Below are 17,372 nucleotides of genomic sequence, written 5' to 3' on the forward strand. Positions count from 1 at the left end.
GGGGACACTGGCACGCTATAGTGCCGGCCCCTGTGAGTGGACCCCCTGCCTGCTCCGGCACTTGCGATACTTACCTCTCCCGGTTCCAGCGCTGCAGCGTCTTCCATCCTCTGACTGTGACATTCAGGTCAGAGGGCGCGATGACATCACCAGTGCGTGCCCTCTGCCTGAGCAGTCGCAGCACAGAGAGCAGGAAGATGCCGACGGTGAGGAGTCCAGAGCAGAGCAGCGACAAGCAACGAGAGGTGAGTATTTCATTTTTTTTTTTTTTTAATATTTGGAGCAATATATGGGGACCATCAGTCGGGGCCAGTGATATAGGGAGCATCTTATGGGGCCAGTAATATAGGGAGCATCTTATGCGGCCAGTAATATAGGGAGCATCTTATGCGGCCAGTAGTACAGAGAGCAATCCTATGGGGCCAGTAATATAGGGAGCATCTTATGGGGCCAGTGATATAGGGAGCAATCCTATGGGGCCAGTGATATAGGGAGCATCTTATGGGGCCAGTGATATAGGGAGCATCTTATGCGGCCAGTGATATAGGGAGCAATCCTATGGGGCCAGTAATATAGGGAGCATCTTATGGGGCCAGTGATATAGGGAGCATCTTATGCGGCCAGTAATACAGAGAGCAATCCTATGGGGCCAGTAATATAGGGAGCATCTTATGGGGCCAGTGATATAGGGAGCAATCCTATGGGGCCAGTAATATAGGGAGCATCTTATGGGGCCAGTGATATAGGGAGCAATCCTATGGGGCCAGTAATATAGGGAGCATCTTATGGGGCCAGTGATATAGGGAGCATCTTATGGGGCCAGTGATATAGGGAGCAATCCTATGGGGCCAGTGATATAGGGAGCATCTTATGGGGCCAGTGATATAGGGAGCATCTTATGGGGCCTGTGATATAGGGAGCAATCCTATGGGGCCAGTAATATAGGGAGCATCTTATGGGGCCAGTGATATAGGGAGCATCTTATGGGGCCAGTGATATAGGGAGCAATCCTATGGGGCCAGTGATATAGGGAGCATCTTATGGGGCCAGTGATATAGGGAGCAATCCTATGGGGCCAGTAATATAGGGAGCATCTTATGGGGCCAGTGATATGGGGAGCATCTTATGGGGCCAGTGATATAGGGAGCAATCCTATGGGGCCAGTAATATAGGGAGCATCTTATGGGGCCAGTGATATAGGGAGCATCTTATGGGGCCAGTGATATAGGGAGCAATCCTATGGGGCCAGTAATATAGGGAGCATCTTATGGGGCCAGTGATATGGGGAGCATCTTATGGGGCCAGTGATATAGGGAGCAATCCTATGGGGCCAGTAATATAGGGAGCATCTTATGGGGCCAGTGATATAGGGAGCAATCCTATGGGGCCAGTAATATAGGGAGCATCTTATGGGGCCAGTGATATAGGGAGCATCTTATGGGGCCAGTGATATAGGGAGCATCTTATGGGGCCAGTGATATAGGGAGCATCTTATGGGGCCTGTGATATAGGGAGCAATCCGATGGGGCCAGTAATATAGGGAGCATCTTATGGGGCCAGTGATATAGGGAGCATCTTATGGGGCCAGTAATATAGGGAGCAATCCTATGGGGCCAGTAATATAGGGAGCATCTTATGGGGCCAGTGATATATGGAGCAATCCTATGGGGCCAGTAATATAGGGAGCATCTTATGGGGCCAGTGATATATGGAGCAATCCTATGGGGCCAGTAATATAGGGAGCATCTTATGGGGCCAGTGATATAGGGAGCAATCCTATGGGGCCAGTAATATAGGGAGCATCCTATGGGGCCAGTAATATAGGGAGCATCTTATGCGGCCAGTAATACAGAGAGCAATCCTATGGGGCCAGTAATATAGGGAGCATCTTATGGGGCCAGTGATATATGGAGCAATCCTATGGGGCCAGTAATACAGAGAGCAATCCTATGGGGCCAGTAATATAGGGAGCATCTTATGGGGCCAGTGATATAGGGAGCATCTTATGGGGCCAGTAATATAGGGAGCAATCCTATGGGGCCAGTAATATAGGGAGCATCTTATGGGGCCAGTGATATAGGGAGCATCTTATGCGGCCAGTAATACAGAGAGCAATCCTATGGGGCCAGTAATATAGGGAGCATCTTATGGGGCCAGTGATATATGGAGCAATCCTATGGGGCCAGTAATATAGGGAGCATCTTATGGGGCCAGTGATATAGGGAGCATCTTATGGGGCCAGTGATATCTTATCGGGCCAATTCCATATGGAGCAGTATATGGGGCCAATTACTGTACATATGGAGCAGTATATGGGGCCAATATATGAAGCATCTTATGGGACTGTTAAATGGTATTGACTTTTAAGATTGCTACTTCCAATAGGTGGCACTAGAGTTCAATTTGCATAACAATAATGTAAAATACATAAGGATAGAATGAAAATCTGCATGTTATTATTTGTGCCTTCTCTAGGTTTTTCTATGACTATCTGCATTGTGGCTCTCGACCAACTTTCATAGCGGAATGTGGCTCCCAAGGTAAGAAAGGTTGGGGGCCCCTGTGCTAGACCTTGGTGCGCAGGAAGCGCGTAGGGCTAAAGCAACACTAATATACCTGTGAGATGGCGGACTAACATTGGTGCTAAGGAGAGTCAAGTTACACCTCTAGAAGACAGCCACGTGTACGGACCACCCAAAATCTATCTACATTTCACAATTTACTTAGAGGTCGTCCACTGCTTTTACATTGATAGGTGTATCCTTTACATAGCTCATCAATGTCTGATCGTTGGGGGTCCGACACCTGGCTCCCCCTCCGATCAGCTGTTATCTGTGTCAGCAGACACCCTCTGAAAGTACTCACCTGCCGAGCTGCTGTGTTATAGTGGCCGCCGCACGGTGCTACATGTCCACCTCTTTGATTTCAATAGGAGGCAGATGTGCAGAAGAAAGCCCCGGCCTCTACAAGTAGACTACGTACGCCTGGTGGCTGGTCACACCGATAACAGCCGTTCGCAAGGGTCAGACTCCAGCCAATCAGACATTGATGACTTTTCCCCAGGATAGGCCGTCAATATTACAGTGGCGGACAACCTCTTAAAAATTTTTAATGACATTTGAAGACCTATATTACACTCTACGGCTGCACTGTCTATTCTGCTGGTGCAGTCACTGTGTACATACAATACTGATCCTGAGTTACATCCTGTGTTATCCTCCAGAGCTGCACTCACTATTCTGCTGGTGGAGTCGCTGTGTACATGCATTACATTACTGATCCTGAGTTATATCCTGTATTATACCCCAGAGCTGCACTCACTATTTTGCTGGGGCACTCACTGTGTACATACATTACATTACTGATCCTGAGTTACATTCTGTATTATACTACAGAGCTGCACTCACTATTCTGCTGGTGCAGTCACTGTGTGAATACATTACATTACTGATCCTGAGTTACATCCTGTATTATACTCCAGAGCTGCACTCACTATTCTGCTGGTGGAGTCGCTGTGTACATAAATTACATTACTGATCCTCAGTTACATCCTGTATTATACCCCAGAGCTGCACTCCCTGTTCTGCTGGTGCAGTCACTGTGTACATACATTACTGATCCTGAGTTACATCCTGTATTATATTCCAGAGCTGCACTCACTATTCTGCTGGTGCAGTCACTGTGTTCATACATTACATTACTGATCCTGAGTTACATCCTGTATTATACCCCAGAGCTGCACTCACTATTCTGCTGGTGCAGTCACTGTGTACATACATTACATTACTGATCCTGAGTTACACCCTGTATTATACTCCAGAGCTGCACTCACTATTCTGCTGGTGCAGTCACTGTGTATATATATTACATTACTGATCCTGAGTTACATCCTGTATTATACTCCAGAGCTGCGCTCACTATTCTGCTGGTGCAGTCACTGTGTACATACATTACATTACTGATCCTGAGTTACATCCTGTATTATACCCCAGAGCTGCACTCACTATTCTGCTGGTACAGTCACTGTGTACATACATTACATTACTGATCCTGAGTTACATCCTGTATTATACCCCAGAGCTGCACTCACTATTCTGCTGGTGCAGTCACTGTGTATATATATTACATTACTGATCCTGAGTTACACGCTGTATTATACTCCAGAGCTGCACTCACTATTCTGCTGGTGGAGTCGCTGTGTACATAAATTACATTACTGATCCTGAGTTACATCCTGTATTATACCCCAGAGCTGCACTCACTATTCTGCTGGTGCAGTCACTGTGTACATACATTACATTACTGATCCTGAGTTACACCCTGTATTATACTCCAGAGCTGCACTCACTATTCTGCTGGTGCAGTCACTGTGTATATATATTACATTACTGATCCTGAGTTACATCCTGTATTATACTCCTGAGCTGCGCTCACTATTCTGCCGGTGCAATCACTGTGTACATACATTACATTACTGATCCTGAGTTACATCCTATATTATACTCCAGAGCTGCACTTACTATTCTGCTGGTGCAGTCACTGTGTACATACATTACATTACTGATCCTGAGTTACATCCTGTATTATACTCCAGAGCTTCACTCACTATTCTGCTGGTGCAGTCACTGTGTACATACATTACATTACTGATCCTGAGTTACATCCTGTATTATGCTCCAGAGCTGCACTCACTATTCTGCTGGTGCAGTCACTGTGTACATACATTACATTACTGATCCTGAGTTACATCCTGTATTATATTCCAGAGCTGCACTCACTATTCTGCTGGTGGAGTCGCTATGTACATAAATTACATTACTGATCCTCAGTTACATCCTGTATTATACCCCAGAGCTGCACTCCCTGTTCTGCTGGTGCAGTCACTGTGTACATACATTACATTACTGATCCTGACTTACATCCTGTATTATATTCCAGAGCTGCACTCACTATTCTGCTGGTGCAGTCACTGTGTTCATACATTACATTACTGATCCTGAGTTACATCCTGTATTATACCCCAGAGCTGCACTCACTATTCTGCTGGTGCAGTCACTGTGTACATACATTACATTACTGATCCTGAGTTACACCCTGTATTATACTCCAGAGCTGCACTCACTATTCTGCTGGTGGAGTCGCTGTGTACATAAATTACATTACTGATCCTGAGTTACATCCTGTATTATACCCCAGAGCTGCACTCACTATTCTGCTGGTGCAGTCACTGTGTACATACATTACATTACTGATCCTGAGTTACACCCTGTATTATACTCCAGAGCTGCACTCACTATTCTGCTGGTGCAGTCACTGTGTATATATATTACATTACTGATCCTGAGTTACACCCTGTATTATACTCCAGAGCTGCACTCACTATTCTGCTGGTGCAGTCACTGTGTACATACATTACTGATCCTGAGTTACATCCTGTATTATACCCCAGAGCTGCACTCACTATTTTGCTGGGGCACTCACTGTGTACATACATTACATTACTGATCCTGAGTTACATTCTGTATTATACTACAGAGCTGCACTCACTATTCTGCTGGTGCAGTCACTGTGTATATATATTACATTACTGATCCTGAGTTACACCCTGTATTATACTCCAGAGCTGCACTCACTATTCTGCTGGTGCAGTCACTGTGTACATACATTACTGATCCTGAGTTACATCCTGTATTATACCCCAGAGCTGCACTCACTATTTTGCTGGGGCACTCACTGTGTACATACATTACATTACTGATCCTGAGTTACATTCTGTATTATACTACAGAGCTGCACTCACTATTCTGCTGGTGCAGTCACTGTGTGAATACATTACATTACTGATCCTGAGTTACATCCTGTATTATACTCCAGAGCTGCACTCACTATTCTGCTGGTGGAGTCGCTGTGTACATAAATTACATTACTGATCCTCAGTTACATCCTGTATTATACCCCAGAGCTGCACTCCCTGTTCTGCTGGTGCAGTCACTGTGTACATACATTACATTACTGATCCTGAGTTACATCCTGTATTATATTCCAGAGCTGCACTCACTATTCTGCTGGTGCAGTCACTGTGTTCATACATTACATTACTGATCCTGAGTTACATCCTGTATTATACCCCAGAGCTGCACTCACTATTCTGCTGGTGCAGTCACTGTGTACATACATTACATTACTGATCCTGAGTTACACCCTGTATTATACTCCAGAGCTGCACTCACTATTCTGCTGGTGGAGTCGCTGTGTACATAAATTACATTACTGATCCTGAGTTACATCCTGTATTATACCCCAGAGCTGCACTCACTATTCTGCTGGTGCAGTCACTGTGTACATACATTACATTACTGATCCTGAGTTACACCCTGTATTATACTCCAGAGCTGCACTCACTATTCTGCTGGTGCAGTCACTGTGTATATATATTACATTACTGATCCTGAGTTACACCCTGTATTATACTCCAGAGCTGCACTCACTATTCTGCTGGTGCAGTCACTGTGTACATACATTACTGATCCTGAGTTACATCCTGTATTATACCCCAGAGCTGCACTCACTATTTTGCTGGGGCACTCACTGTGTACATACATTACATTACTGATCCTGAGTTACATTCTGTATTATACTACAGAGCTGCACTCACTATTCTGCTGGTGCAGTCACTGTGTGAATACATTACATTACTGATCCTGAGTTACATCCTGTATTATACTCCAGAGCTGCACTCACTATTCTGCTGGTGGAGTCGCTGTGTACATAAATTACATTACTGATCCTCAGTTACATCCTGTATTATACCCCAGAGCTGCACTCCCTGTTCTGCTGGTGCAGTCACTGTGTACATACATTACTGATCCTGAGTTACATCCTGTATTATATTCCAGAGCTGCACTCACTATTCTGCTGGTGCAGTCACTGTGTTCATACATTACATTACTGATCCTGAGTTACATCCTGTATTATACCCCAGAGCTGCACTCACTATTCTGCTGGTGCAGTCACTGTGTACATACATTACATTACTGATCCTGAGTTACACCCTGTATTATACTCCAGAGCTGCACTCACTATTCTGCTGGTGCAGTCACTGTGTATATATATTACATTACTGATCCTGAGTTACATCCTGTATTATACTCCAGAGCTGCGCTCACTATTCTGCTGGTGCAGTCACTGTGTACATACATTACATTACTGATCCTGAGTTACATCCTGTATTATACCCCAGAGCTGCACTCACTATTCTGCTGGTACAGTCACTGTGTACATACATTACATTACTGATCCTGAGTTACATCCTGTATTATACCCCAGAGCTGCACTCACTATTCTGCTGGTGCAGTCACTGTGTATATATATTACATTACTGATCCTGAGTTACACGCTGTATTATACTCCAGAGCTGCACTCACTATTCTGCTGGTGGAGTCGCTGTGTACATAAATTACATTACTGATCCTGAGTTACATCCTGTATTATACCCCAGAGCTGCACTCACTATTCTGCTGGTGCAGTCACTGTGTACATACATTACATTACTGATCCTGAGTTACACCCTGTATTATACTCCAGAGCTGCACTCACTATTCTGCTGGTGCAGTCACTGTGTATATATATTACATTACTGATCCTGAGTTACATCCTGTATTATACTCCTGAGCTGCGCTCACTATTCTGCCGGTGCAATCACTGTGTACATACATTACATTACTGATCCTGAGTTACATCCTATATTATACTCCAGAGCTGCACTTACTATTCTGCTGGTGCAGTCACTGTGTACATACATTACATTACTGATCCTGAGTTACATCCTGTATTATACTCCAGAGCTTCACTCACTATTCTGCTGGTGCAGTCACTGTGTACATACATTACATTACTGATCCTGAGTTACATCCTGTATTATGCTCCAGAGCTGCACTCACTATTCTGCTGGTGCAGTCACTGTGTACATACATTACATTACTGATCCTGAGTTACATCCTGTATTATATTCCAGAGCTGCACTCACTATTCTGCTGGTGGAGTCGCTATGTACATAAATTACATTACTGATCCTCAGTTACATCCTGTATTATACCCCAGAGCTGCACTCCCTGTTCTGCTGGTGCAGTCACTGTGTACATACATTACATTACTGATCCTGAGTTACATCCTGTATTATATTCCAGAGCTGCACTCACTATTCTGCTGGTGCAGTCACTGTGTTCATACATTACATTACTGATCCTGAGTTACATCCTGTATTATACCCCAGAGCTGCACTCACTATTCTGCTGGTGCAGTCACTGTGTACATACATTACATTACTGATCCTGAGTTACACCCTGTATTATACTCCAGAGCTGCACTCACTATTCTGCTGGTGGAGTCGCTGTGTACATAAATTACATTACTGATCCTGAGTTACATCCTGTATTATACCCCAGAGCTGCACTCACTATTCTGCTGGTGCAGTCACTGTGTACATACATTACATTACTGATCCTGAGTTACACCCTGTATTATACTCCAGAGCTGCACTCACTATTCTGCTGGTGCAGTCACTGTGTATATATATTACATTACTGATCCTGAGTTACACCCTGTATTATACTCCAGAGCTGCACTCACTATTCTGCTGGTGCAGTCACTGTGTACATACATTACTGATCCTGAGTTACATCCTGTATTATACCCCAGAGCTGCACTCACTATTTTGCTGGGGCACTCACTGTGTACATACATTACATTACTGATCCTGAGTTACATTCTGTATTATACTCCAGAGCTGCACTCACTATTCTGCTGGTGCAGTCACTGTGTATATATATTACATTACTGATCCTGAGTTACACCCTGTATTATACTCCAGAGCTGCACTCACTATTCTGCTGGTGCAGTCACTGTGTACATACATTACTGATCCTGAGTAACATCCTGTATTATACCCCAGAGCTGCACTCACTATTTTGCTGGGGCACTCACTGTGTACATACATTACATTACTGATCCTGAGTTACATTCTGTATTATACTACAGAGCTGCACTCACTATTCTGCTGGTGCAGTCACTGTGTGAATACATTACATTACTGATCCTGAGTTACATCCTGTATTATACTCCAGAGCTGCACTCACTATTCTGCTGGTGGAGTCGCTGTGTACATAAATTACATTACTGATCCTCAGTTACATCCTGTATTATACCCCAGAGCTGCACTCCCTGTTCTGCTGGTGCAGTCACTGTGTACATACATTACTGATCCTGAGTTACATCCTGTATTATATTCCAGAGCTGCACTCACTATTCTGCTGGTGCAGTCACTGTGTTCATACATTACATTACTGATCCTGAGTTACATCCTGTATTATACCCCAGAGCTGCACTCACTATTCTGCTGGTGCAGTCACTGTGTACATACATTACATTACTGATCCTGAGTTACACCCTGTATTATACTCCAGAGCTGCACTCACTATTCTGCTGGTGCAGTCACTGTGTATATATATTACATTACTGATCCTGAGTTACATCCTGTATTATACTCCAGAGCTGCGCTCACTATTCTGCTGGTGCAGTCACTGTGTACATACATTACATTACTGATCCTGAGTTACATCCTGTATTATACCCCAGAGCTGCACTCACTATTCTGCTGGTACAGTCACTGTGTACATACATTACATTACTGATCCTGAGTTACATCCTGTATTATACCCCAGAGCTGCACTCACTATTCTGCTGGTGCAGTCACTGTGTATATATATTACATTACTGATCCTGAGTTACACGCTGTATTATACTCCAGAGCTGCACTCACTATTCTGCTGGTGGAGTCGCTGTGTACATAAATTACATTACTGATCCTGAGTTACATCCTGTATTATACCCCAGAGCTGCACTCACTATTCTGCTGGTGCAGTCACTGTGTACATACATTACATTACTGATCCTGAGTTACACCCTGTATTATACTCCAGAGCTGCACTCACTATTCTGCTGGTGCAGTCACTGTGTATATATATTACATTACTGATCCTGAGTTACATCCTGTATTATACTCCTGAGCTGCGCTCACTATTCTGCCGGTGCAATCACTGTGTACATACATTACATTACTGATCCTGAGTTACATCCTATATTATACTCCAGAGCTGCACTTACTATTCTGCTGGTGCAGTCACTGTGTACATACATTACATTACTGATCCTGAGTTACATCCTGTATTATACTCCAGAGCTTCACTCACTATTCTGCTGGTGCAGTCACTGTGTACATACATTACATTACTGATCCTGAGTTACATCCTGTATTATGCTCCAGAGCTGCACTCACTATTCTGCTGGTGCAGTCACTGTGTACATACATTACATTACTGATCCTGAGTTACATCCTGTATTATATTCCAGAGCTGCACTCACTATTCTGCTGGTGGAGTCGCTATGTACATAAATTACATTACTGATCCTCAGTTACATCCTGTATTATACCCCAGAGCTGCACTCCCTGTTCTGCTGGTGCAGTCACTGTGTACATACATTACATTACTGATCCTGAGTTACATCCTGTATTATATTCCAGAGCTGCACTCACTATTCTGCTGGTGCAGTCACTGTGTTCATACATTACATTACTGATCCTGAGTTACATCCTGTATTATACCCCAGAGCTGCACTCACTATTCTGCTGGTGCAGTCACTGTGTACATACATTACATTACTGATCCTGAGTTACACCCTGTATTATACTCCAGAGCTGCACTCACTATTCTGCTGGTGGAGTCGCTGTGTACATAAATTACATTACTGATCCTGAGTTACATCCTGTATTATACCCCAGAGCTGCACTCACTATTCTGCTGGTGCAGTCACTGTGTACATACATTACATTACTGATCCTGAGTTACACCCTGTATTATACTCCAGAGCTGCACTCACTATTCTGCTGGTGCAGTCACTGTGTATATATATTACATTACTGATCCTGAGTTACACCCTGTATTATACTCCAGAGCTGCACTCACTATTCTGCTGGTGCAGTCACTGTGTATATATATTACATTACTGATCCTGAGTTACACCCTGTATTATACTCCAGAGCTGCACTCACTATTCTGCTGGTGCAGTCACTGTGTACATACATTACTGATCCTGAGTTACATCCTGTATTATACCCCAGAGCTGCACTCACTATTTTGCTGGGGCACTCACTGTGTACATACATTACATTACTGATCCTGAGTTACATTCTGTATTATACTACAGAGCTGCACTCACTATTCTGCTGGTGCAGTCACTGTGTATATATATTACATTACTGATCCTGAGTTACACCCTGTATTATACTCCAGAGCTGCACTCACTATTCTGCTGGTGCAGTCACTGTGTACATACATTACTGATCCTGAGTTACATCCTGTATTATACCCCAGAGCTGCACTCACTATTTTGCTGGGGCACTCACTGTGTACATACATTACATTACTGATCCTGAGTTACATTCTGTATTATACTACAGAGCTGCACTCACTATTCTGCTGGTGCAGTCACTGTGTGAATACATTACATTACTGATCCTGAGTTACATCCTGTATTATACTCCAGAGCTGCACTCACTATTCTGCTGGTGGAGTCGCTGTGTACATAAATTACATTACTGATCCTCAGTTACATCCTGTATTATACCCCAGAGCTGCACTCCCTGTTCTGCTGGTGCAGTCACTGTGTACATACATTACATTACTGATCCTGAGTTACATCCTGTATTATATTCCAGAGCTGCACTCACTATTCTGCTGGTGCAGTCACTGTGTTCATACATTACATTACTGATCCTGAGTTACATCCTGTATTATACCCCAGAGCTGCACTCACTATTCTGCTGGTGCAGTCACTGTGTACATACATTACATTACTGATCCTGAGTTACACCCTGTATTATACTCCAGAGCTGCACTCACTATTCTGCTGGTGGAGTCGCTGTGTACATAAATTACATTACTGATCCTGAGTTACATCCTGTATTATACCCCAGAGCTGCACTCACTATTCTGCTGGTGCAGTCACTGTGTACATACATTACATTACTGATCCTGAGTTACACCCTGTATTATACTCCAGAGCTGCACTCACTATTCTGCTGGTGCAGTCACTGTGTATATATATTACATTACTGATCCTGAGTTACACCCTGTATTATACTCCAGAGCTGCACTCACTATTCTGCTGGTGCAGTCACTGTGTACATACATTACTGATCCTGAGTTACATCCTGTATTATACCCCAGAGCTGCACTCACTATTTTGCTGGGGCACTCACTGTGTACATACATTACATTACTGATCCTGAGTTACATTCTGTATTATACTCCAGAGCTGCACTCACTATTCTGCTGGTGCAGTCACTGTGTATATATATTACATTACTGATCCTGAGTTACACCCTGTATTATACTCCAGAGCTGCACTCACTATTCTGCTGGTGCAGTCACTGTGTACATACATTACTGATCCTGAGTAACATCCTGTATTATACCCCAGAGCTGCACTCACTATTTTGCTGGGGCACTCACTGTGTACATACATTACATTACTGATCCTGAGTTACATTCTGTATTATACTACAGAGCTGCACTCACTATTCTGCTGGTGCAGTCACTGTGTGAATACATTACATTACTGATCCTGAGTTACATCCTGTATTATACTCCAGAGCTGCACTCACTATTCTGCTGGTGGAGTCGCTGTGTACATAAATTACATTACTGATCCTCAGTTACATCCTGTATTATACCCCAGAGCTGCACTCACTATTCTGCTGGTGCAATCACTGTGTACATACATTACATTACTGATCCTGAGTTACATCCTATATTATACTCCAGAGCTGCACTTACTATTCTGCTGGTGCAGTCACTGTGTACATACATTACATTACTGATCCTGAGTTACATCCTATATTATACTCCAGAGCTGCACTTACTATTCTGCTGGTGCAGTCACTGTGTACATACATTACATTACTGATCCTGAGTTACATCCTGTATTATATTCCAGAGCTGCACTCACTATTCTGCTGGTGCAGTCACTGTGTTCATACATTACATTACTGATCCTGAGTTACATCCTGTATTATACCCCAGAGCTGCACTCACTATTCTGCTGGTGCAGTCACTGTGTACATACATTACATTACTGATCCTGAGTTACACCCTGTATTATACTCCAGAGCTGCACTCACTATTCTGCTGGTGCAGTCACTGTGTATATATATTACATTACTGATCCTGAGTTACATCCTGTATTATACTCCAGAGCTGCGCTCACTATTCTGCTGGTGCAGTCACTGTGTACATACATTACATTACTGATCCTGAGTTACATCCTGTATTATACCCCAGAGCTGCACTCACTATTCTGCTGGTACAGTCACTGTGTACATACATTACATTACTGATCCTGAGTTACATCCTGTATTATACCCCAGAGCTGCACTCACTATTCTGCTGGTGCAGTCACTGTGTATATATATTACATTACTGATCCTGAGTTACACGCTGTATTATACTCCAGAGCTGCACTCACTATTCTGCTGGTGGAGTCGCTGTGTACATAAATTACATTACTGATCCTGAGTTACATCCTGTATTATACCCCAGAGCTGCACTCACTATTCTGCTGGTGTAGTCACTGTGTACATACATTACATTACTGATCCTGAGTTACACCCTGTATTATACTCCAGAGCTGCACTCACTATTCTGCTGGTGCAGTCACTGTGTATATATATTACATTACTGATCCTGAGTTACATCCTGTATTATACTCCTGAGCTGCGCTCACTATTCTGCCGGTGCAATCACTGTGTACATACATTACATTACTGATCCTGAGTTACATCCTATATTATACTCCAGAGCTGCACTTACTATTCTGCTGGTGCAGTCACTGTGTACATACATTACATTACTGATCCTGAGTTACATCCTGTATTATACTCCAGAGCTGCACTCACTATTCTGCTGGTGCAGTCACTGTGTACATACATTACATTACTGATCCTGAGTTACATCCTGTATTATGCTCCAGAGCTGCACTCACTATTCTGCTGGTGCAGTCACTGTGTACATACATTACATTACTGATCCTGAGTTACATCCTGTTTTATATTCCAGAGCTGCACTCACTATTCTGCTGGTGGAGTCGCTATGTACATAAATTACATTACTGATCCTCAGTTACATCCTGTATTATACCCCAGAGCTGCACTCCCTGTTCTGCTGGTGCAGTCACTGTGTACATACATTACATTACTGATCCTGAGTTACATCCTGTATTATATTCCAGAGCTGCACTCACTATTCTGCTGGTGCAGTCACTGTGTTCATACATTACATTACTGATCCTGAGTTACATCCTGTATTATACCCCAGAGCTGCACTCACTATTCTGCTGGTGCAGTCACTGTGTACATACATTACATTACTGATCCTGAGTTACACCCTGTATTATACTCCAGAGCTGCACTCACTATTCTGCTGGTGCAGTCACTGTGTATATATATTACATTACTGATCCTGAGTTACATCCTGTATTATACTCCAGAGCTGCGCTCACTATTCTGCTGGTGCAGTCACTGTGTACATACATTACATTACTGATCCTGAGTTACATCCTGTATTATACCCCAGAGCTGCACTCACTATTCTGCTGGTGCAGTCACTGTGTACATACATTACATTACTGATCCTGAGTTACATCCTGTATTATACCCCAGAGCTGCACTCACTATTCTGCTGGTGCAGTCACTGTGTACATACATTACATTACTGATCCTGAGTTACATCCTGTATTATACCCCAGAGCTGCACTCACTATTCTGCTGGTGCAGTCACTGTGTATATATATTACATTACTGATCTTGAGTTACACCCTGTATTATACTCCAGAGCTGCACTCACTATTCTGCTGGTAGAGTCGCTGTGTACATAAATTACATTACTGATCCTGAGTTACATCCTGTATTATACCCCAGAGCTGCACTCACTATTCTGCTGGTGCAGTCACTGTGTACATACATTACATTACTGATCCTGAGTTACACCCTGTATTATACTCCAGAGCTGCACTCACTATTCTGCTGGTGCAGTCACTGTGTATATACAGGTCCTTCTCAAAAAATTAGCATATAGTGTTAAATTTCATTATTTACCATAATGTAATGATTACAATTAAACTTTCATATATTATAGATTCATTATCCACCAACTGAAATTTGTCAGGTCTTTTATTGTTTTAATACTGATGATTTTGGCATACAACTCCTGATAACCCAAAAAACCTGTCTCAATAAATTAGCATATCAAGAAAAGGTTCTCTAAACGACCTATTACCCTAATCTTCTGAATCAACTAATTAACTCTAAACACATGCAAAAGATACCTGAGGCTTTTATAAACTCCCTGCCTGGTTCATTACTCAAAACCCCCATCATGGGTAAGACTAGCGACCTGACAGATGTCAAGAAGGCCATCATTGACACCCTCAAGCAAGAGGGTAAAACCCAGAAAGAAATTTCTCAACAAATAGGCTGTTCCCAGAGTGCTGTATCAAGGCACCTCAATGGTAAGTCTGTTGGAAGGAAACAATGTGGCAGAAAACGCTGTACAACGAGAAGAGGAGACCGGACCCTGAGGAAGATTGTGGAGAAGGACCGATTCCAGACCTTGGGGAACCTGAGGAAGCAGTGGACTGAGTCTGGTGTGGAAACATCCAGAGCCACTGTGCACAGGCGTGTGCAGGAATGGGCTACAGGTGCCGCATTCCCCAGGTAAAGCCACTTTTGAACCATAAACAGCGGCAGAGGCGCCTGGCCTGGGCTACAGAGAAGCAGCACTGGACTGTTGCTAAGTGGTCCCAAGTACTTTTTTCTGATGAAAGCAAATTTTGCATGTCATTCGGAAATCAAGGTGCCAGAGTCTGGAGGAAGACTGGGGAGAAGGAAATGCCAAAATGCCTGAAGTCCAGTGTCAAGTACCCACAGTCAGTGATGGTGTGGGGTGCCATGTCAGCTGCTGGTGTTGGTCCACTGTGTTTCATCAAGGGCAGGGTCAATGCAGCTAGCTATCAGGAGATTTTGGAGCACTTCATGCTTCCATCGGCTGAAATGCTTTATGGAGATGAAGATTTCATTTTTCAGCACGACCTGGCACCTGCTCACAGTGCCAAAACCACTGGTAAATGGTTTACTGACCATGGTGTTACTGTGCTCAATTGGCCTGCCAACTCTCCTGACCTGAACCCCATAGAGAATCTGTGGGATATTGTGAAGAGAAAGTTGAGAGACGCAAGACCCAACACTCTGGATGAGCTTAAGGCCGCTATTGAAGCATCCTGGGCCTCCATAACATCTCAGCAGTGTCACAGGCTGATTGCCTCCATGCCACGCCGCATTGAAGCAGTCATTTCTGCCAAAGGATTCCCGACCAAGTATTGAGTGCATAACTGAACATTATTATTTGTTGTTTTTTTTGTTTGTTATTAAAAAACACTTTTATTTGATTGGATGGGTGAAATATGCTAATTTATTGAGACAGGTTTTTTGGGTTATCAGGAGTTGTATGCCAAAGTCATCAGTATTAAAACAATAAAAGACCTGACAAATTTCAGTTGGTGGATAATGAATCTATAATATATGAAAGTTTAATTGTAATCATTACATTATGGTAAATAATGAAATTTAACACTATATGCTAATTTTTTGAGAAGGACCTGTATATTACATTACTGATCCTGAGTTACATCCTGTATTATACTCCTGAGCTGCGCTCACTATTCTGCCGGTGCAATCACTGTGTACATACATTACATTACTGATCCTGAGTTACATCCTATATTATACTCCAGAGCTGCACTTACTATTCTGCTGGTGCAGTCACTGTGTACATACATTACATTACTGATCCTGAGTTACATCCTGTATTATACTCCAGAGCTGCACTCACTATTCTGCTGGTGCAGTCACTGTGTACATACATTACATTACTGATCCTGAGTTACATCCTGTATTATGCTCCAGAGCTGCACTCACTATTCTGCTGGTGCAGTCACTGTGTACATACATTACATTACTGATCCTGAGTTACATCCTGTATTATACCCCAGAGCTGCACTCACTATTCTGCTGGTGCAGTCACTGTGTACATACATTACATTACTGATCCTGAGTTACATCCTGTATTATACTCCAGAGCTGCACTCACTATTCTGCTGGTGCAGTCACTGTGTACATACATTACATTACTGATCCTGGGTTCGTATAATACCAGACCCAATCTGTGGTCACGGGTGGCGCTGTTTCTGAAAGTAAGTAGCCG

This window comes from Ranitomeya imitator, chromosome 5 (genome assembly GCF_032444005.1).
Source record: "Ranitomeya imitator isolate aRanImi1 chromosome 5, aRanImi1.pri, whole genome shotgun sequence".
Lineage (NCBI taxonomy): Eukaryota > Metazoa > Chordata > Amphibia > Anura > Dendrobatidae > Ranitomeya > Ranitomeya imitator.